The sequence below is a fragment of the Macrotis lagotis genome, chromosome 4, assembly GCF_037893015.1.
Source record: "Macrotis lagotis isolate mMagLag1 chromosome 4, bilby.v1.9.chrom.fasta, whole genome shotgun sequence".
Classification (NCBI taxonomy): domain Eukaryota; kingdom Metazoa; phylum Chordata; class Mammalia; order Peramelemorphia; family Peramelidae; genus Macrotis; species Macrotis lagotis.
Window position 1 is genome coordinate 67,487,472 of NC_133661.1, and position 24,842 is coordinate 67,512,313.

At 33.1% G+C, this 24,842-nt stretch overlaps 1 protein-coding gene and 1 long non-coding RNA gene across 3 annotated transcripts in view; one reads left to right on the plus strand and one right to left on the minus strand.

Moving 5' to 3' along the window:
- Positions 1-24,842, plus strand: part of NRG3 (neuregulin 3) — a 1,220,394-nt gene that overhangs the window by 833,375 nt on the left and 362,177 nt on the right.
- The window catches only part of LOC141519897 (uncharacterized), a 33,365-nt gene continuing 12,862 nt past the window's right edge, over positions 4,340-24,842 (minus strand). For both annotated transcript variants that reach the window (XR_012477472.1, XR_012477471.1), the window contains exons 2-4: positions 23,460-23,599; positions 7,818-7,871; positions 4,340-4,413 (exon numbers count right to left, since the gene is read on the minus strand). This is a non-coding gene — a long non-coding RNA (uncharacterized LOC141519897). The remainder of the gene's footprint in view (positions 4,414-7,817; positions 7,872-23,459; positions 23,600-24,842) is intronic.

The following is a 24,842-nucleotide window of genomic DNA, read 5'->3' on the forward strand; positions in this document are numbered from 1 at the left end:
TTCAAATATTATTTTGGTCGTAGTTAACGTTGTGACTGCTTTGCCTTTCTGGTGGGTGGATGGCATAGTAGATAAAGTACTGACCCTGAATTCAGGAGGACCTGAGTTCAAATTGTACCTCAGATACTTCCCACTTACTATGTCCCTGGCCAATTCCTTTAATTCTTACTACCTCAAATCCAGAGTTGTCACCAGTCATCTTGAATCATATCTGGCCAATGGACCCAGATGACTCTAGAGGAGAAAGTGAGACTGGTGACTTAGCACAGCACCTCCTCAAATCCAATTCATGTGCATGTCATGACATTACCTCCCTGAGGTCATGGTCTTCCTTGAGAAGGAAGAATTAAACAACAACCTTTCTGGCCCTCAAATTCCTCTCCTGAAATGTGAAAGGGTTAGACTAGATTGCCTCTGACTGCTCCTGATTCTAGTTCTGTGATCTGAGGGTCATCTGGTTGTTTTAACAAGATATAAATAATTAGACAGCTGTAAATGATTTTAAAGAACTAAGAAAGAGGTTGTATAGACCTTATTAAGCCATAGAAGATTACCTGGCAAACATGAGATCATTTTGAGCCAAGGATGGCTAGGGAAAACTTGACAGATGGAACATTAACTACATAAAAAACACTATATCATGGTGCTTTTTTCTAAACTTTATTTTTTCTATGGAAAATTACAGAAGCAAAGCATCACACTAAGGTTTTGTTAAATGATAATTTTTAAAGTAATTATTGACAAATATTATAACAAAATGGAGATTTATTTCATTAGCTACAAATTCAAGGCAAATGTCCATACAGAACATAGATTGTGTTTTTTTGGTGCTTGTTAGTGCCTAATAGTTATAGACTCTATATCACTAGGTGCAATTGCCAAACCTAATTATTGCCTAAAGTCTTTAGATTGACCAGAATGTATAAATGAAAATTTATTAAAAGGCTTCAGGGGCATTTTCTTAAGGACATATGCTATATTTAGTTGATATCCTTTGGTTGATTATTGGTGGAGTTTCAAAGAAATATGATTTTGACATAGATAACCTATTGAAATTATCTTATATAAAGATCATTAAGAAACTGATTCTAGATTTGTTAGTTCCATAAGAAAGTGAAGTTGTAAAATTATTTATGCAGGATAGTCTGTCATTAAAAATTATGAGTGAAAACACTATTTCAGTGGAGTAATATAATAAAAGCTGTAGATAGCATAATGTCTTGCTTAAAATAAATGTACAAAACTAAATATCTGACTTTATATTCTTACAACATTCTAGAAGTGACTTGAATTCTTCATTAAATTTTTACCTATCCAGTATTTTTTTCTATATCATTTAAAAATGAGCATTCTCTAAAATTATTTTTGATTCATTCTAGAAATATCTATGACATTCTAGCCAGATCTTGGTTAGGTTGTACTTTGGACAGGCAGTTTAGAAAATGATGCCTATCTTAGCTAATGGATCCTAATGATGGAATCATTCATTCTGAAATTATCATTACTAAGTAACTATCTTCTAAACTACCACTAAGTGCTAAGCTAAGTAGAATATTTTGCTGAAAATTTAGGAAATAGTTTTTTGGAGCATTGTCTTTATGTCATCCTTTTAAATAAAATTTAGTTTGACTTTTAAACCTGAATATTTCAGTAATTAAGAACTTTTATTTCATTTCTTGATATTAAGTCAGAAAATATCTTAGCTATCATTTTAGCTGTCATTTTTTAACTCACACTTTAAGTAACATTTGGCAATCAATTGTTCTCCTTAATTAGGTACCTACAATTCAAATAGACTTGAAAAACTGCTTAATATTGTGAGGAAAGTGTTAGAGTTTTGGGATCTGTATAATTTCATCACAGTTTGAAGGCAGAGGAAACATAATTTAAGCTTTAGGAACTTCAAGGTTCTCCTATAAAATGGGGTTAAGAGAAATTACACATATCGATAAAATGATAGGGAGAAAAATGAAGTCTGTTCTTCATTTTCAAAGAAAATCATGACATCAAAGAGATGATACCAACAAGCAGATGATATGGATTTAAGTGAGGGACTGCTTTGCTAAGTCCTCAGCTTCTCTTCCTTCTCTAGAGCCATCTAGGTCCAATGGTCAGACATGACTCAGAACAACTAGAGATGGCCCTGGATGCCAGATCATCTGGGTAAAGTGACTTGCTCAAAGTCACACAGTTAGTAAGTACCAAATGTCTGAGACTGGATTTGAACTCCCATCCTTCTGATTTCAAGGCCAGTGCTTTATCCACACCTAGCTGCCCTAAAAGAAATTTGAGGGTAAGATGACTTACAATATAGGGATCAAAGAAAATTACCCAGAGAAGGTAGCATTTCAGATGATCCTGGAAGTAACAGACGGGTTTCAATAGGTAGAAATGAAAGGAGATATATGATATATGTTGATAGACTGCAGACCTGTACAGAGATGGGAAAGAAAAGTATAAAACTGGGAAATAATTATAAGTCAGAGTGCTTGAAAAAAGTCAGAGCAAGATAAGGAAAGAAAATCTGGTTTAAAAAATGAACTTTATTTTTAAATTAAATTTTATTTTACATTTCTAATTCTTTCCCTCTCTTGAGACCCTCCCCATGTGTTGAGTGGTCAAGTAAAATTAACCCCCTTACAAACTTTCTGTTGTCTTACAAAATAAATTCTAATAACATCTAAACCAAGAAAGAAAAGAAGGAAACAAGGAAAGAGAGAAAAATAAAATAAGATTCAATCTGCACTTTGAGTTCATCAGTTCTCCATATGAAGATGAATAACATGAGTTTCAAATGAGTTCTCGGAAATGTTATCGGTCATTGTAATGAGCAGAGTTCCAAACTCTTTCAAAGCTGAAGTATCTTTACAATATTGATGTAATTATACAATTTGTTCTCCTAGCTTTGCTCAGAAAAAGTTTCACTTTGCACTACTTTATATGTCTTATTCTATTTTTTGAAATTATTCTCTTTGTATTTCTTACAGCAAAAATAGTATCCCATCAAATTATTTTACCCTAAGTTGCTCAGCTATTTCTGAATTGATGAATATCACTTCAGTTTCTATTTCTTTGTAATTGTATAGATAAGCTATAAATATTTGCTTAAATATGAGTTCTTTTCCTTTCTTTGATATCTTTGAGGTATAGATCAAAGAGTGGCATCACTGGGTCAAAATGTATGCAAGTATAAAAGTTTTCTGGGAAATTTTCAAGCTTGTTGGACCAATTCATAACTCCACCAATAGTGAAACTAAGTACCAGTTTTTCCACAGTCTGTGCAGCATTTGTATTTTAATTTTTTGTAAATTTAACCAATGGGATAGGCATAAGATGGAACCTTGGAATTTTTTAAGTTTGCACTTTTATTTTTTATTAAAGATTAAGATAATTTTTCACTTGACTATTGATAGCTTGGAATTTGAAAATTTCCAAAAATTTTCTGTTCACTTTTTTGTGGATTTCCTCTTTTGATCTGTTTCTTCTTTCACAATATGACTAATACATTTGCATATGTATAACCTGTATTAGATTGCTTGCTGTCTTGGAGAGGGACTTGGGAAGAAAGGAGAAAAATATGAAAGTCAAAATCTTATAAAAATGAATGTTGAAAACTATCTTTATATATAATTGGTGAAAAAAAATTTTCAAGATAAAGAAAAAATATAAGTTTAAAAACCTATAAAAACCAAAGATATCCATAAATAATATAAAGAATATCAAAAATTTGTAAAAAAGCATTGTAAATTTTAAAGTGAAAAAAATTAGCAGCCTAAGTGGAGGAAAACTAAGTGTGAATACCAAATACCAATTGCCAAATGCATGACCTTGGCCACTTAAACTTAAAATTTCCATCTCATTCTTTTCTTCTAGGAATGGTATTCACCTCACCATCATTGCCCCACCCACTTCAGAAAAGTAGGATAATCATATGGAGAACAATTGGTATGGTTAATAAAGTAGTCTAAATGTTAGATTAATGGATAAACTCTTTGATACTGCATTGATACCCACATATAAATGTCAGAGACTCATTCACTGATGGGGATAGAAAAACTAAAATAAAATTGCATTTAAAGGTCATTGCTTGTTTCAAGCTCTTCTGTCAAATTCCTAAGGTTACTTCTCTGATTCACTTCAGTTTAATCATATCTTCTGAATTTTCTATTTTGACTTGCTCAGCATGTTGGGATGTTATAGTCTTAGAAATCTCTTTGGACTTCACTACCTTCATTTTTCTCAGCTTCATTGTTGCTGTTGTTGTCCATCTTCCTGCATATATACTCTTTTTTTTCAATGAAAGATTTCATTTATTTTGAGTTTTACAAATTTACTCCTATTCTTACTTACCTCCCCATCCCCCACAGAAGGCAGTCTATTAGTCTTTACATTGTTTCCATGGTATGCATTGATCTAAGTAGAATATGATGAGAGAGAGAAATTATACCTTAAGTAAGAAAATTAAAGAGAGCACAATTACATAATCAGATAACGTTTCTTTTTTTTTTCTAAATTGAAGGTAATAGTCTTTGATCTTTGTTCAAACTCCACAATTCTTTCTCTGGATACAGATGGTATTCTCCATCATAGATAGCCCAAAATTGTCCCTGATTGTTTCACTGATGGAATGGGCAAATCCATCGAGGATAATGATCACCCCCCCCCTTTTGCTGTTAGGGTATGCATTGTTTTTCGGGTTCTGTCCAGCATCAGTTCATGCAAATCCTTCCATGTTTCCCTGAATTCCCATCCCTCCTGGTTTCTTTTCCTGGTTAATATGACTTTATAAATTACTAAAATATCCTTTTTTAAGTGTAGACATAATACTCTCTCTCCCACAAAAATATAGAACCTTATGAGAAAAAAGTAAAAGAAAGAAAAAATGTATTTCTGTCTGTGTTTTGATACCATCAGCTCTGTCTCGGGTGGATCACATTCTTTATCATAAGTCCATCACAGAAGTTTCATATTTTTCCATAGTTGCTGTTGCTGATTGTAATTCCCTTCATCTATTCTTCTTCACTACCATATATTATGTTTTCTCTCTCCTTTCACTCTGTCCCTCTTCTAAAATGTGCTGTAGGGTAGCTGAGTGGTATAGTGGACAGAGCACTGGCCCTGGGGCCAAGAGGCGCCAAGCCCACATATGATCCCAGAGACCCAGTAACCACCCAGCCCTGTGTTCCCAGACAGGCCACCCAATCCCAGCACCTTGTAAAAAGTAAAAAAAAGAAAATGTGTTATATCTGACTATTCTCTCCTATGATTTACCCTTTCCTCTATCACGCATATCCCTCCACCTTCCCCCATCCCCCTTCTCTCCTTTTTACTCTAGATGGCTATACCCTATTGAATGTGTATATGCTGTTTCCTCTCTGAGCTATTTCTGATGAGAGTGAAGGTTCTTTCATTCCCCCTTGCCTTTCCCCCTTCCATATCATTTGAAAAGTTCATTGCAAAAAATATCTTTTACATGAAATATCTTAGACTATTCTACTCTCATTTCTCTTACTTCCAGTACATTTCCCTTTTAGCCATTGACTTCATTTTTACAATATATTATATCTTCAAATTTAGCTCTCTCCTGTGATTCATCTATAAAAGCTCCTTCTACCTGCTCTATTAAATGAGAAGGTTCATATGAGTATTATCAGTATCATTTTTCTGTGCAGGAATACAGGCAGTTCATCATTAAGTCCCTCATAATTTACCCTTCTCCTCCACTCTCTATACTTCACCTGAGTCCTGTACTTGAAGATCAAACTTTCTGTTCAACTCTGGTCATTTCAACAGGAACATTTGAAATTCCCCTGGCTCATTGAAAATTCATCTTTTCCCTGGAAGAAGATTTCAGCTTTGCTGGGTAGGTGATTATCAGGTGCATTTCCAAACTCTTTTGCCTTCTGGAATATAATATTCCAAGCTCTACGAGCCCTTAATGTAGTTGCTGCTAAGTCCTGTGTGATCCTGACTGCAGCTCCATGATATTTGAATTGTGCCCTTATGGCTGCTTGTAATATTTTCTCTTTGACTTAGGAGTTCTGGAACTTGGCTATAATATTTCTGGGGGTTGTTTTTTATTATTATTTTTCAATCTCTTTCCAGGAGAGATCGGTGGATTCTCTCCATTTCTATTTTGCCTTCTGCTTCTAGGATATCAGGGCAATTTTCCTGTAGGAATTCTTTAAACATGAGGTCAAGGCTCTTTTCCTGATCATGACTTTCAGGTAGCCCAATAATTTTTAAATTATCTTTCTTGATTCTGTTTTCCAGATCACTTGTTTTTTTTTTCAATGAGATGTTTCACATTTTCTTCTAATTTTTCATTCTTTTGTAGTTGAAATATTGTATCTTGATTTCTCATAAAGTCATCAGCTTCCTTTAGCTCCATTCTACATATGAATGATTTGTTTTTCTAGAGAGCTTTCTTATCTCCTTTTCCATCTACCCAATTATTCTTTTTAAAGCATTCTTCTCCTCAATGACTTTTACATTGTTTTATCTATTTAACCCAAGCTGATTTTTAGCATATTATTTTCTTCAACATTTTTTTTGTATCTCCTTGACTAGGCTGCTGACTTTGTTTTCATGTTTTTCCTGCATTTTTCTCATTTCTTTTCCCAATTTTTCTTCTATCTTCCATACTTGATTTTCGAAATCTTTTTTGAGCTCTATCATAGCCTGAGCCAAACTTCTATTTTTCTTGGTGTCTTTAGATGCAGAAGCTTGTGCTTCCTCATCTTCAGATTGAGTATTTGGATCCTCCTTGGGATCATAGACAAAATATTTGTCAATGGTCAGGTTCCATTTTTTTCCCCTGCTTACTCATTTCCCCAGCCTGTGCCTGGTGTTGGGGTGCTTCCTGAGCTTTTGAATTTTATTGGGACACTTGCACAAGATCCTCAGTGTGTGAGGCTCTGACTGCTCTCCTGGTCTGTGAATAAACACAAGCGCACCCCTCTGCCATGGGGCTGAGGAAGAGAGGTTCCTGTTCTATGAGGGACCTAGACTGAAATCAGGATCTAAATGTGGTCAGAGCCCCAGACTCCTGTTCCAGGGACAGAGGACAGACCTCAGAAGTCTTTCTTCTCTGGTTTACCTTCAGTGGGCTGAGCACTGAGGGTGCTGCCTAGAGGCTCCTGCTTGCTTACTCCATGGGCCTGCTTCCAGTTCTTGAATCTGGACCGCAGGCTGTCCTAAGTGCCTTTCCCGGGCCAGTGCCCTGATTCTCGCTACTGAGCTCAGGGCCTGGGGTTCATGCTCATTCAGGCAGAGGTCTCCCTGCTGATCTTCCAAGTTTCCAAGTTGTGCTTGCTTCTCCCTGGGGTGTAGGTCAGGAAATTGCTTCTGCTGCAGTGAACCAGGGCTCCCAGGCAACCTGGGGCTGTTCCTGAGAGGCTGAAGTTTCTTCCCTCTGGTGGGGCCGCCCCTCTAAAACATGGAACAGAGTTTTTCCACTATTTTCCAGGTTACCTTGAGCTCAAGAATTGCCTCACTGGATCTTAGTTACAGTTATAATTTTAAGATTTTTGAATTATTTTGGAAAGAACACCTAGGAGAAATTCTTCTCCTGCCACCATCTTGGCTCCCTGCATATACTCTTAAGTAGCATTTCATTTTCCTTTTAATAAAATATCATGCAACTGAACCTATATGTCAATGTCCTAGATAAAGACCAATTATTTACATGTCTCTTCTTACCAACCATTGGTACATTGGCTTTTCGTACATTTCTATGGTATAGACACTTTTCAAGAAAAAAAAAACAAAACCCCAAACTTTATCTTATAGTAATATATTTCAGCAATAGATCTTACTCTGCTTAGCAACTTCTGCAGGATGATTGTCTCATATCCTTTTGCTGTGATGCTCTGGTCAAGAGAAGAAAGGATACTATTAATTTTTTTAAGCATCAGGAAATATATATTTGTTTCCTATTTTCATATTGAGTCTGAGGTTGCCATAAATTTCTGGTGAAGCAGAGGTGAGGCAACATGGTATAGTATAAAGGATATTGAATTTGGGGTCAAATGATTAAGTTGCAAGCCCTGATGAGCTATCTACTACTTATTTGATATGATGGTATCATTTGACATTTCTAGAACTATGAAAGGAAGGGGAAGGAACTAGTTGGTTTCAAGATTCCTTTCAGATATGAATCCTATAATCTGTTAGGAGTGAACATACTTGTAATAGCTTTATTTGGTGTCAACACATTGATGTTCTTGTTCTTCGATCATTTCCGTTGGGTCTGACTCTTCATGATCTGTTTGAAGTTTTCTTGGCAAGGATAATGGAATAATTTGTCATTTCCTTCTCCAGCTTATTTTACTGATAAGAAACTGAGGCAAACAGGGTTGATTAAGTGTTCTGCCCAGATTTACACAGCCAGTAAGTATCTGAGCCATATTTGAACTCAGGTCTTCCTTATTCCAGACCCAGTGTTCTAACCACTGCATATCCACTTGCTCATTTGTCATCTTTAGAAATGAAATTACTGGTTGTCCTTACTACTCCATTATTGAACTGTATTGTGGACATCTCAATGGACATTTGTAATCAAATGCAATAACAAGTCAGATAACTATGGTAATGTATATGGTTTCTTTTCATTTGGTTAGAGCTTTGGTCCAATGTGATCCCAAAAGGACCTTTCAAAGTATTCTATAACAAGCTTTTGAAACATGTTCATTTTTTATTGAATATAAAATTAAGCTTGCATCCTTTTTTTTCCATTCATGCTACTTAAGGAAAAATTTGGCTTTCATCTCTGCCTGAATTTCAGGAGGCTTTTAATGTGAAATCACTTTCCATTTAGTCCAAAGCTTCCTCATAGCTGATGAATGTCATACATAATGAAAGATTATATTAATTTATCCTCAACAGTAAATCATTTATCACACAAGGGAGAAACATTGTTGTGAATTCTGATCAAAGCTGTCCAGTTTCTTCAGCTAGTTGGAACCCAGCACCCTAGTTAGCTGATTGTACAGTATCCTGGGGGGAAGAAAATCAAGAACCTTTTTTCTATTGAATGGGGATTTCTACAACTACAAGGTTTTAAAGTGTCCTTTAAAAAAACATGTTTCAAGTAGAACACTTCTATGATCCAGGAGGGTAAACTATAAAAGTCTCATTTGACTTTTCTATTTAATTAAATTGGAAAGCTGAAGGATTTTTTTATTCTCATCCTTTTCACTGATACCTAGACTCTGATTTGCCAAAGACACATTTGTATGCTTTGCCAACTATTTTTTTAAGGACACAATAATTATGATTATTTGTTTTTGAAGCATTCTACCAGTGACTTTATTGTTTCTTTTTCTAATGAGCTCTCTCTTTTCTTTATACTATCAATCAGATCTTTTAAACGAGATTCAGTTCATAATTTTTTATATCATTTTTGCTTTAGCTTCTTAATTTATATGCTTCTTTACTTATGGAGATCATTCATACCATGTGATATGAAGAATTGTAAATTTCTGTGTAATTCCTTGATATCATATTTTCATTTTTCCTTTCATGGGACTGCAAATTCTCTAAAGGAAAGAATCATCACAAAACTTACAGGAAATATATAGATGCCATTATATTTCTGATGAATATATACACATAGATACTTTTAAGTATACAGATACACAAACATACTCACAGATATCCTCTTTTGTTAAAGGTTATAATATATTTGAATTCTGTTTTAACTGCCTAAGTGTCTAGATGATAGACTAAGTGTCTAGAATATTGCATAAACTTGTTCTTGTTGTTTGACCATTTTTGAAGAAGGCCAGCAACTTCCTGGGTGATGATTTGACTTTTGCAAAAATTGGATCCAAGTGAAGCACAGTTGCATAAAGTTGTTAGCCTCACTTTCTCACAACTACACACACACACACACACACACACACACACACACATATGTGAATATAGTTATACAAAAGTGTACATATAATTATATAGATATATGATTAGTTCTATTATTTCTGTCTTTAAATGCAAAATGAAATAAATAGGGTTATAATACTATAGTTGTAAGAGAACTAAAGACTATCTAGCTCAATATCAGTTTACACATAAGGAAATTCAGGTCCAGACACATTGTTTGCCTAAGGTTCTACAGGGGCTTTTAGAATTATTATTTGAATTCAAATCTTCTGAATCCAGAGCTAGTGCTTATTTCATTATAACATATAGTGTGTGACCTCCAAAAAATCTAATAAATAAAATGAATTTCATTTTAAAAAGTTTCAACCATCAAATTGTCTCAAAGTGTACACATTACAGACTCAGTTTTCTTTAAGGTATTTATGAATGGTATCCACGTAGTTTCCAGAGAGACTGACTATATTACCTTGGCTTTGCCAAACGGTAAAGGACCTGCATTTTTCCAGACATTTCAAACACATTAGTTTAGAGCAATTGTCTAATTGGCATGGGAAGTTTAATGATACTATTGATTATATTTCTAAAATTCATTTAATCTGATCATTAAATACATGGCAGGAATAATTTCAGAGCTTCTAAGATTTCCATGTAAAGTAGTTTTCTAATCTTAGGCTCTCAAAGGAAAGAAAGAAATTGGTCTTTTCTTTATTTTTTTTTTTTTTGGTGGGAAGGGGGGAAGGATTCAGCCTCTAATTTCATTACTATTGGGAACTAACTCCCATGGGAAACTTCCATTTATCATTGTAAATCATTGCCTACTATCTAAATTTTAGTCTCACTAAATACATGATGCAAATGTATCCAGACCAATAGTTTTCTACAGGAAGAAACATCTTGAATCCCCCAAGGAAAACAAATAAGGAAACAAATAAAGCAAAATCAATTCAAAATAAAACAGACAAGCAAAAATAACAAACAACAACATTGTGCTAGACTCTATGCTAGAGTTTGGGAGAACTTTCCCTTGAAATGTGAAAATAGTCCCTTTCCCTAAATGAGTTGAAAGTTTGCCTCACCAATTTAGTCATATTTTAACACCTGGAATGCCCATAGTTTGAGGCTAAGAAGGAGTTTTGTTTTATTTTATATCTATCTCCTCATACTCTTGCAGCTAAATGATGTGACCAGGTGCCTGCATGTGTCAGATACTCTGACTGATACCTGATCTTAATTATCTTTTTAGATTACAGAATACTTCCTGACAAACATTGGAAGTGGGTGTTTACTGAACCAGGAGTGCTTTACAATAGCTGTTATTCATAATAGTACTAAGTTTTACCAAAGAATTGCCTGTATCTCATTTTATCATCACAACCCCATGAGTAATATGCTCATATTACTGATAGCCAAGCTGATAAGCATTTATTAAGCACTATTTATGAGTTAGGCATTGGGGATTAAAAGAAAGACAAAAACGGTCCTTCTCAAGAATCTCACGTAAAAACAGTCATGTCCAAATAGCACACACATGTATGTGTGTGCATGTATTTAAATGCATGTAAATGTATATAGATGTGCCTACATCTGTCCACATATATAAACACACAATAAAATGGAAATAATTTCAGAGAGAAATCATCCATCAAGACAAAAACCTTCATGCGCTCAACACCATGATACTTAAACAGAATTGGAATCCTTTCCAGGTACACTCAGGACAAGTTCTACACAGAAACAAGTAACCCATGCAATCCAGCTCCACCTTTCATACTACTATTGTGCAAAATGTTAGAGTTGGAAAGAATTTGAAATCATCTAGCCCAGTCCCTTCAGTTTATCTGAGGAAGAAACTGAAATCTAGATCATTAAATTATTTTATCCAGTTTTGTACAGCAAATTAATGATGCAACCCAGAACAAGATCATTCTCTCAAGTGAGTGACTCAGGACCATATAACCAATATCTGGAAAAGATAAAGCTTGAATTCAGATCTCTAAATCTTTAGGACCAAGTATCTTTCTGTTATGTTATGCTGCATTTCATTTTAATTGATATGAACTTACAAAAGTCATGACTCTCAAAAAGGTTCATTACTCATTTCAAAGTCTTCCGAATAAAATAGAAATTCTTTTAGAGTTAAAAGAAGTGAAATTAATTTAGAAAGAGCAACTTATTTCCGCACTACCAGAATGTGACATAATTAGGATGTATATCTTGAGTATAGTAAGTTTGTTCTTTTTTTCCAACTTTCATTGGGGATTTAGTGGCCAAGTACTTGAACACCTGGATAGAAATCACCTCAAGGAAAAGAAGGGTACTTTACACATTCTAAGCTTACATCTTTCACTGGAATTATTTAATATGGATGAGTAACTGTATAGCAGGTACAAGAAAGGACTCATTCATTCTATAGTGACCATTGACTAAGTTCTTAATTATACATTTCTGAATATGTATATATCCTTTATAGTACCTTATGGTTAAATAAGCATCCTTTGTATGAGCATAACTATGTCAGTTTATAGGTATCTAAAGGATGCCTATTTAACAAAATACATATAATTTATAGACACATGCTTAACTATATATGAAAATGAATGTATATATATATATATATATATATCAATAAAAACTTATAAAGGATACATCCATTCACACAATCATATAGTCAGGATCTTTGTCTAGTCAATGAATAAACTCATATGAAATGAATTTCTATTCTTCTGTAGAATCTTCCATATATATGGATCAATGAACATGCATATATGCATATATATTATGGGTGTGTGTATGTTTGCAAATATATGTACTTATATGTGTGTATAGATAGAAGAATATACATTTTTCTATCTATAAATATAATAGCTATATTTGTAGTTATAAAGGCCTATTAGATAAGTAATTGTTTTTGAGGTTTTTTTTACACTGAAATTAGGCCTGAAATGATTGTTTTGTTTACTGCTTATATATTTTCATTTTTTTCTGATGAAAGAATTCACCTCATCAATTGCTATTCATTGCAAATTTGTTTTGAGCAAAGATTATTAAATCAGTGTTGGACTACACCTCTAAGCTTCCCAGTTGTACTCTTTATTTTTTTGGCAAGGCAATGGGGTTAAGTGACTTGCCCAAGGTCACACAGCTAGGTAATTATTAAGAGTCTGAGGCTGGATTTGAACACAGGTCCCCCTGACTCCAGGGCCAGTTCTCTATTCACTGCACCTCCTAGCTGCCCCTAGTTGAACTCTTTCTAAACAAGTTAACTCAACAATAATTTAAAAGGTAAATCAACCATGGATTGAAAAGCTCTTTAATAATGCTACCTTCAAAGAAATTCATTCTTTTCCTGAAAAATTTTCATTTTTCTGAAGTTTTCTTACTTATCTTGAGGCAACAAAATCTCTGAAGATAGTGATCATGATCTTCCTGAGTGTTCTTGAGAAAAAAACATCTGGAATTCCTTACAAAAATCATTTTCTTACCATCAGTCTCTATAGAAACGTTAGTACCGTCCTTTATTGATATCAAAAACCTCTTTAAAACATGACACTCAGAATTATATACACTAGTACAAATGTTATCTTTGGAGGGAAGAATAAAGTAGAATGAGAAATTCCTCTTTTAGGAAACTTTGCCTTTCAGTACTTTCCAAAGTCATTGTAGTATTGAATTTTAATGAAAATATTGTTCACCATGAGCCATATCCCTCTCTTATTCATCATTACTTCTATATGACAATCATATTATTTTATCAATTGTACGTTTTTCTGGTGGCAACCTTTTCTAGCTTCTCTAACAATTCTAATTTTTAATCATTGGAATCTTTTAATGCCTACTTTGTGACTTTCCATTGCTCTTTGAGTGAACCTCAAATTAAATATTTAGTTCAATTAGATTTCTTTAACCTGCTGCCATAGATTGTGCATATATGTATATACATACATATGCATATATGTGCACATATAGATAGCATTTGTCACATATATATTACACAGATAATATCCAAATGTATATGTATAATACAATGAATCTATTTCTATCAACCAGCAAAAATTCTCTTTTATTTTAAAATTTGTTTATTTATTGTCATCCATTTGTACATGAAAAATTTTCAAGTTACAAAATTTCCTTCCACCCTCCCTTCCCACCCCCTCACCTCAGCAGGGACCAGTCAGGTTAGCATGTTACATACATATTTTGTTAACCACTTTACAAATTAATAGTTTTTGGCATGAGGTGTTAGAATTGAGGGAAAGATATATATATATACATATATATATGCATATATATATAAGATAATTTTTATAAAATCATCAGATTCAGAAGTGTTGGGGTTTTTTTCTGTGTTTTGCTTCATTTTGTTTTTATTCCTCTAGTTGAGATAAAATAGTCCAAAACCAGTCAAATTCAGTTGTCCTAGCTCTCTGGAATCTCAAGAGGAGCTGCTTCTATCAAGGTTGTTTTTCTCATAATGTTGTTCAACCAGCAAAAATTCTTAACCATGACCTTATGTGCTAACTACTTTGCTCAATCCAAGAGAAATTTGGGGTAAAAATAACAGCACAGAATTATTGAATGAGTCTCATTATAATCAATAATAACACTAAATAATGTTATTTTATGTGCATTTGAATTTGGCTAATGAAAGTCTCATGAAGAGCAGTGAAATTATTCTTTTTCATTTCAGATTTCATATATAGAACTAATGTTAGTGATTTAGATGACCACAAACTAGTGTAATTGGCTTAAGAAAGAGGGTTATGCAAGAACTAATTTCCATATAATTTTACTATTTGTTGCTTAATCTTAGAACCATAGAGAGATATTAAATAGTGCTTCATTTAAAAACTCATTTGAGTGTCTAGCCAATGTAATTTATTTTGTCTTTAAAACAATGTCAAATCTGTTCTCTACAGTTAGTGCTTTCTAGGTATTTGGATCACTTGTATGTTCCCATTGAAAAAAGCTTGAATTATGTTAATATATACTCTTTGAGTGATGGTTGAGCCATTTAAGTTATATTATAGCTATTAACAGGATAAATTTCAGAGAAATGAGCCCCATTATTAAAACTATTACCAATGGCACCTGCTATCAATGACAGAATATAAGTTGGTGTTTGGTTAGTAGAAAATAGAGAAATAATAATTTAGAATGAAAAATAGACTTCTGATAAATGTTCAATTTTAGCTTTTTTAAGGATAATGTAGAAGTTGTGTTATGTTCCCTTTCCTTAAAAAGAAATATAGGTTTTGACTTATTATAAAACTAGGCAACATATTATTAATTAAACAAACAAGTAAATGTTTATTAAAAAAAAGCTACTATATTCTAGGAATTCCACTAGTTGCTAAAATGTAACCTATAGCATAAAGGTTTAGCCACTTGGGTTAAATCTTTTGGGACAAAGTGTTAGTTAAGTTTAGTGACTCGAAAAAATTAGGTTAATAAATTACTAGGGACCTGAATGGATGATCTGGGGAATTTAACTGCTTTTCTAACATTCACTTTTAATTTCTCCATAAGTTTATTCAGATCTTCCTACTCGCTCTTCTTCTATTTCATCCTATATTTAAGCATTCTCCTCTCCTTCTGAGCAGATATATTGAAGAATATAACTTCCATTAGATTTTTCTTACTCATTTCTACATAAAGCAGAACAATAGCCACATTCCTTTGCTAGTCACTAAAAGCTAAAAATTTTAAAGTCCTAAAAATAATATGGTTTTGCCTGTTTCTTGATTTACTCTTTCTCCACAGGAATGATATTAACTAATAATCTAGAGACAGTTGATGGTACAATGGATACCTTATTTGCCCCTAATCAAGATAAAGTTGTGTTCAAATATAGTTTCAGACACTTACTACCTATGTGACCTTGAGCAAGTTATTTAACTTCTTTCTGCTCCATTTCTTCAACTATAAATAGGATGATAATATTCCTTTCTTTCAGGGTTGTTATGAGAATCAAACTGGATAATATTTGCAAAACTACTTAGTACAATTTCTGGCATATTATAGATGCTTTTTTCTTCCATCTCTCTTAGTTGTTAACTATATGAACTCATTAATTCTGAGATTGATTTCTGAAATCATAATTAGCAATGAAATCATAAATATTATGGTCATATTGCTTCAAAGGTTGGGATATGTGTGTGAAGGAAGAATATGAGTTCAAGGAAACCATTCACTTGAGGGACATTCTTAGGATCCAAAGGTTAAGGCTGCTGCAATCTGCTATTTTTGTATTGTGTCAGCAGAAGTGAGGAAGCTACAGTTCATGAGCTTAGGAGCCTCACGAGTAACAATTACTCAGGAGGTTGAAGAAAACATCTGTGCAAACTAGTGATAAAAGTCAGAGTAGAACTGGGAGAAGAGTATAGGAATTATCTTACTAATGGTAATTGATTTGCCAGAAATACAATATTATCCTAAATGATCTAAGCAGGTATAATAAATTCTCCAAGAATTTTGTTACAAATGAATGATTGAGTAAGTAATATGATAGTCAGCATTATGGGGGAGTTTGCTTATAAAGAATTAATTATGTACTTGAGAATTGGTAAGAATTCTAGCAAATCTTTTGAGAAGGATGAAAGAATAATATAGAAGGAAAACATTTGTATTAGATGATCCTTAGATGGGACATAAAGAGAAAAAAAAAATCTCATACCACAGTGTAACAGCTGTCTTTCAGAAAAAAAAATATATATATATGACATTTCATAACTAATATGAAATGACAGGAAATAAGATTTTTTTTAAAAATTGCTTTCTGTGAAGTAATAAGAAAAATTAAGTCTTGTTGGCACAGGTTTAACCAAATCGAATGTGATTTAGTGAGTCTGATATGCTTTAGTTTATGCATATCCCTTTGAGTATGAGTGAAAACAGTGTCACTATATTTTACTAGTTATGAAGATTTGGAGACATGTGTGAGTGCTTTATATAAGATTTGGATGGAGTAATTACTAGAAACATCTCAATTCTTTCAGATATCTATATCACTAACTCTTTGTTTTCCTTCAATGATAGTGGAAGATTATTTAGTAAAACAAATGTCTATTCAAGAGAAAAAGTCCAATTAGAAAAGTTTAAATACAGTCAAGCATAGAGAGAGATCAGTTCTAGAAGGATGATAATATTGAGCACATCAAATGATTAATTCTCAAGATATCTGAAAGAAGGAAGGAATACTCATGGTTCTCATTAAAAAGAGGTTGAGAAGTTATCAAAAACTAAGGGCAGCTAGGTGGCATAATGGATAGAGCAATGGCCCTGGAGTCAGGAGAACATGAGTTGAAATTCAGCCTCAGACACTTAGTAAGTGCCTAGTTGTGTGACCTTGTGTGACACAACTTCATTGCCTTAAATAAAATTTAAAAATTAAAAAAAAAACTATAAGTGACATCTTTCCAATTTTTAAAGACCTTTATGAGAATGATCTAGGCTATGGTATCATCGATGAAGAGTTGAGAAGGGAACATAACTCTAACAAATAGCATTCTTCACCAGTCACAATTTATTGAATGGTTTAGAAAGTACAAGTTCTCATTATTCAGATTATTTAGTGTATACAAGTTAGGTGAAATGGTGACTTTTAAATCACCAAAATTGCTTTTTAAAGTGATTCTTTAGAAGCTTTCCTCTATTCAAGTGTTTCCCATGTGAATATTAAAACCATATCAAATATTTTTAAATATTAAAAGACAATAGAGAGAAATTACTCATATTAGGTGACATAAGGCAATAGTTATTCATATACAAGTCATAAGCCAAGAACTATGCTTCCCAAAGTTATTTATTGTTATCATGGAAAATTATAAGCACAGAGTCTATGGAAAAGGTTGACTCCATAGATGGTAAAAACCCTCTATATCATCCTGTTTTCAGATTAAATTGAACTATTTGCATTAAATTTTGTCAATATTCCAGTCACCTAAATAAGACCATAATTATCAAAATAAAATATGGTCTATTTCTAATTGGATTTTTTCCTCCTGAAGAGACATTTGTTTTATTAAATAATCTTCCAGTGTCATTGAAGGAAAAACAAAGAGTTAGTGATATAGATATCTGAAAGAAAGAACTAGATCCAATGTCCAGACTGAGAGACCATAGTTTGGCTAACCCGTGACCTTAATTTAATGGTTCATGTATGACTGGTGATGGAGAATGAATTTGATGCAATAGATAAGAAGAATAGAGGACAAACTGCAGAGTTCTTTTAAGAAAAGGAATATAACCAGAATAGGTTATATAAGTCATATATCAAAAGAAAATGATATCTGGCAGATAGTTCCACTGGTATATATGTAATATCATGAAATGTAAATGACGGGTACGTGAACACACAGATTCTATCCTCACTAGAAGATTTCCATGGACATGAACAAGAAGGACATAAAAGTAGTTTTCAGAAATAAGTTGTGATCTGCTCTGTTTGGAGGACTCATGTTGATGACGTAATAGATTCATTGATTTACCAGAACAGAAGTTCCGCATGGTTCTTTGCAACTTAAAGGAGAAGGGGCAGCTGGGTGGAGTAGTGGATAGGATGACCTGAGTTCATATGTGATCTCAGACATTTGACCTTTGCTAGCTGTATGACACTAAACAAGTAACTTAAAATTAATTCCCTTGCAAAAGAAACCACCACCACCACCACCACCAACAACAACAAAACTTAAAGGGAAAAAATAATTGGCACCAAATCATTTTGCATTGGCTCCAAAGACTATGGTTCTCGGAAATCCTGAGCATAGGCCTTTTTTCCATCTTCTCAAGAATTTTTCTGCATTTTAACCTTATTCATTTTATTCAGTACCTCTCCATTAGTAATCAATCAATAAACATTTATTAAGAAACCATTATTTTTGAAACACTATGTTATCAGTTCACAGTTGTCAGGTATGCAAGAAATTTTCTCAGATTTAGAAAGAGAAAAATTAAAGATCCTTTCTGTTTCTCATTAAGAATATGGGAAAAAATTTCTAAAACCACTTTAAAATTGATCATTTGAAAGTATTAGGGAAGTTTGGAAAAGCAGCCTACTGGAGGTAAATAAACTCTGATCAGAGTTCTGGTTTCAACAGCAATTTATCTGTATAATCTTTGTTGTTATAGACTCTCTGTGCTCGTTTCCTTCTTAATAAAATGGAATCAATAATCCTTGTAATGTCTACCTTTTAAGATGGTCTTATTCTTAAATCAGAAGGCATTGGGTATTTATATAGGTCACTATCATCACTATACATCCATCAGTCCAACAGTAGAACTTAATATCTTGTTGGAGGTAAGGATAGTCTTACTGTCTTTGAATCCCTAGTGTCTCACATAAGATGTGTGATATCATAGTTGCATAATTAAAAAAACAACTTGATTAATTATCCACTAAACATTTATTATGTTTCCTAACTCCAGGAATGGAAGTAACCTTGGCTTTTCAAAGTCAAATGCAAATTCTAACCTTTTTTTTTTCCATTTATAAAAGATACAGATATAGGATTAGCAACTGACTATTGTCCTATGATCAACCTTCACAAGACTGAAAAGTCCTATTATCAATTGCTTGGCTACTAGATAATATTTGGTGAAGGGGTTAGAAGAGGTACAGAAAGTCATGAAAATGTCTACTCTGTTCCATTTGATGGGGGTTATGTCAATAAAATTAAAGTAACAGATCTTATTAGGGAAATCAGGATTTAGAATGATACCATCATTATTTATTCAAACAAAAATATCTAGAATTATTAACAGATTGCTCTATAAGATCATGGCTAATATCTAACATCTGAAAATTATTAGTTATTTGAAATACCATTGATTATCTTTTCAAATCTTCACTTTATTATCTATAAAATGGGGACAATATTAACACTTATAGGATATAAGATTGATCATTGTATGACTAAGGAGAGAGGATGCATATAGACTGCTTTCCAAGTAATAAAGAGTTTTGTAAATGCCTATGATTTTTTATTGTATGCTAAAATATGCTTATGTGAAGAACAGCTACATACAGGATTGCATGTTTAGCATTTTCCCTGTGTTTTTAGTATTTTAAAATTTAAATAAGTTATTTAAAAAAGAGACAGAATGGCATATAGCATAATGAGCTTAACTAACAGTCAGGAAAACCTGGATTCAAAGTGAATGGTGGTGACAATGGGCAAGTACCTTCATCATTCAATGCCCTATAAATTTCACTACAATTCTACCTTACAGAGTAGATAGAAAGCTGCACTGGTAGAGGAAAGAAGACGCTTGTGTGGGGCTTCCTCACCTCTGAAATCACAAGCACCATAAACAAACTCATAAACATTACTAAGTATCATAATAAAATTTGAGCATAACAATCCAGTTTAAATTGAAATTAGAAAATAATAGTTGCAAAGATTGTGGGGAAGCTTCAGATTCAAGAGTCAGAGAAATGTATTAGACATAGAATAAGGAGGTATTATGATCTTATTTATGATTAAGATCTTTATGATATCACATATATCATTCACTACATTGCTAGAACAGAGCAGAAGTTAAAACTGTTTCATTTAGAAACTATTCTTTTATTTCCCAAGAAATTTACATGTATCTAGTCCTTCTACAAGGTGCCATTTAAAAATCTGAGATTATCAGCTGCTTAACTCTTCACTGTAACCTTATATTCATGAACAAAAAGGAAGAAAAATTGAAAGAAAAAGAGACAGATAGAGACAGGAAAAGAGACAGAGGAATAAAAGACAGGAGGATAGAAAGAAAGAGAATTAGATGGAGAGAGAATAATATACTTAGATGACAGAAATCCTTGCTTAGAGACAGACTAGGAAATCGAAATTTTAGAATTGAAGGGAACTTTAGAGATAACCTAATTCAAACTCAAATTTTAGAAATGAAGAAACTAAATATCAGAGAAGTTAAAGTGACTTTAGTTCATGAAGCCACAACCTGCTGAAATCAAAGACACTAATATGGCTCCTTTGATTCTCAGGTCCAGTAAGGATTATTTCATCTACTGCTCTAAAATGTCATTTCATTTCCTAGATGAAAAAATAATACCAAGAAATAAATTGGCAGTTTTTTTCCCCTAATAACAAAAACCATGCTACATGTATCAATGTGCCTATAAAATATTATGCAGCTACATAAATAGTGAGGGCTTAGTATCCATTCTCCAGATAAAAGAAAGCTAATAAACTTTTAAATAGTACTGATTAGGAATAGGGTTCTCTATAGTTGAACCCCTGTGAATTATTACACTTTAGTAACTTGGGCAATTGGAGTCATAGAAAACATTCAAAAATTACATTTAAAAGGAAAGTTATTAGATTTTGGTAAATACACTACTCAATTGCACTTTGGACTCTCATTTCACTTTCTGTGAACAATTAGTTATAGTTATTAAAAATGAACTAAAATTAATTGTTGTCTGACTAGTAAAATGGAAGTCCAGATGAACTAAGAGAAGAGTATTCTGCTTGACTTAAGCACCATTTAGACAATGCTTGTCTAATACTGACAGTCTTAAATGTTGGAAAGCAACTCAGCTATTTTATAAAAATCCTACATTGAGATTCCAGAGGGCATTAAGTATTTTGGAAGTAGGTAAATTTACAAGTTTTACCAAGTGCAAAACTGTATTTAATGGTCACTGACAGGTAATACTAAATGAAATAAATTATCATAAAAGCAGTGTTGACAGGGGTAGAAGAAGAGGTATCCTACATGGAGGTGTAATGATTATATCTAGAGAGTTAGTTCTTGAGATTAAACAATAGGGAAATGTAATTAAGCTTAAAGAAGTATCATCTAATGACTGGATCTCTTATGAACTTATTTATGCTATCCATTCTTAAGCATTTTTTCACTATCTGTTCTCATAATTCCAAATAATAATCAAGTATTTTACAGGGTGGAACATAATCTCCTTTGATAATCAGTTGACTAGTTTAGTGATTTCATATACTACAAACCTAAGCTGGGGAGAAGTAGAAATCACTTAAGATGAATTCCTTCAGTTAATACAACCTAGACTCATTTTGTTTTCATCTTCTTTAATTAATAGACTACTAGATTTTATTTGAGGCTGGATTTGAACTCCGAAAGTGCTGACTATGAATCCTATGCTCCATCTATTGTGCTATCGAATTGAATCCTTAAATACCTGTTATATACTGAGACATTGTGTTTTGTAAAAAAATAGGTATGTTTGCATATCTAGAAAGATTAGGTTTCAAATTCTTCCTCTGGTAAATATTAGATATGTTGTTTGCTCAGTGGTGCAGTAGGCTGTTAAACTAAAGGCTGATGGTTGAGGAATGAGTTTCTCTCACCTGTCTTTCCAAGAAGCTATAACCTGGGCAGTAGACATATCCTAGAAAATTGTCTTAAGCTAAATCAGGTTGAGGGTAACTGACGGGTCTCAAACCTTAAGAAGAGATTTCCTCAAGCATGTGTCAAAACTTAATTATTTTGAACTAAATTAAAACAATGGAAATTTAAGTTATATATGAAATTTATTCTTTAAATTTTATCTAGAAACCTAGACAGTCATCATTATAGATGACTTCTCAGAGAAAAATGATAGAAGAGTATTTATAAAAACATACAAATGATCATCAACTTTTGGCAGCAAAGCAATTATGAGTGCATAAAGGTGTCATTGATTCCTTTATGATCCTCTTACTCATTTATGAGATCTGTTCTATGTCAGAACTAAGAAAGATCTAATTATCAGTAGAACTACTGTTTCCTATTCTGACTTGATATTTTTATGGTTTTTATCAGATATGTTATACATTTCTCTCTTTCCAAAATGTCATAAGTATAAGATATTATTTGGGACTCTTACAGAGATAACCAGACTAGTTGCCTGCTTTCTTAGGATGGTCTTTCAGTTGGAAAAATCAACATGTAGATGTAATTAGAGGGGGACCAGGCTAATTTACAGAGTCAGCCTTCAGATTTATAAATGGAGAAATACAGATATTGAGGATGATATAGGCTAACATTCAGACTTATATATCTTAATCAAAGGTTGAAAATTTTGTTTTTTTATCAGAAATATAAAATTTAGAAATCTAATTTTCACACCCCAGGAGAATGAGCGGATTAGAAATTTTTTCCAACAAACATGAAAGTGATGGAAGTAGGTGCTGTGTAGTGTTAGAGTTTGGTCAGGCATCAAAGATGCCAAGATTATTCACTGCATCTTGGGTCATTACCAGTCATCTGGACTTTTGATCTGCCACTAGATTTTGATTACTCAGGAATAGGGAGTGAGGCACTTTGTACAACTCTGTCTCACTTAAATATAATTCATGGATAGCTCAAGGCATTGCCAATGATGTCACTGGTCCTCTTTAAAAACTAATAATTATCCTCCTTTGGTATCAAAGAGGACATTTCACCAAGGACAGAACAAAGCTTAATGGGTGGAAATTGCTTCAAAGGACAGATTTTAATAAGGAGGGAACAAAATTCTAACATTTAGAACTATTCAAAAAGGGATTGAGTTCCTTCAGGCTTTAATTAATCATTAATTAATCTCTTCATCTGAAATCCTGGCATCTTTTTGCCACTTTTCATTTGTTGCTCTTATTGTTCTGGTCTTGTGCAAGTCACTGTAGGGATCTTCTTGTGTGAAAATTTTCTCCACTGTTATAGATAACAAATTCCTTTGTAATGTGAAGTCTTTTTAATTATTTTCTTTCTTCTTTCCCTGTGAGGAAGAGGAGAAAGAAATACAGAATTCTTGTATCACATAAGCCTACTCAAACAAATCAAATCCCTACATTAACCAAGTTCAAAAATGTGTTTCACATTCTGCATATTAATTCATCATCTCTGTCATGAATTATGCAGCTCTTCATATCTATCCTCTTGAATTGGCTAAATCACAGAGAGGTCAGATGATTTTGCTCATCATCATAAAATTAACATTTATTCTGACATAACTTGAATCCACACCTTCCTAACTTCAAAATCAGCCTCTCTTCAACACACCAACTGACTCTCGCCTATTAGTAATGTACAAATTAAATAGTTATTAATTGTCAACTACTACAAAGCTTGGAGTTGAAAACTGGGGATGCAGAGACATAAAAAGCATTCATTGGGTCAAAAAAATTATACTAAGCTATTAAAGTATGTTATGTATTGTAATAAACAAGAAAAACAGAAAAGGTTGCATTATTATCTGAAAAGCAAAAAAGGGATGCAAAAGATTTCTGAGCAAGAGAGAAACATTGTGAGATCTGTGCTTTGGTGGCTGTGTGAAGACTAGATAGAAGAGGAAAGAAATTAAAAAGCAAGGGAAACCAAGAAATATATTGGGTACATTAATCCAGACTAGATATAACAGTGTCTGAAGTAGGGAAGTGACTTGTAAGCAGAGAGAAAGAACTCAATTCAAGAGCTGTTACAATAGAATTGACAGGATTCCTCAACTGATTGAAATGTTATGTTGTTTAGTATTTTCAGACATATCTGTCTCTTTTTGATGCCATTTGGGGTTTTCTTTTTTTGTTTGTTTGTTTTTTAGGTTTTTGAAAGGTAAATGGGGTTAAGTGGCTTGCCCAAGGCCACACAGCTAGGTAATTATTAAGTGTCTGAGGCCAGATTTGAACTCAGGTACTCCTGACTCCAGGGCCAGTGATCTATCCACTGTGCCACCTAACTGCCCCCATTTGGGGTTGTCTTGACAAAGATACTGGAATAGTTTGCTGTTTCCTTCTCCAGCTCATTTTACTTATGAGAAAATTGAGGCAAAGAGGGTTAAATGACTTACACAACTGGAAGATATTCAAGGTCAACTTTAAACTAAGGAAAAGTCTTCCTAATTCCAGATTTAGCCTCCTATCTACTGTACCTCCTAGCTGCCCTTAAAATATAATATTTATATAGAGTTTTAAGATTTGCAATATGCTTTACATATGTTACTTCATTAGATTCTTATTTTTAAG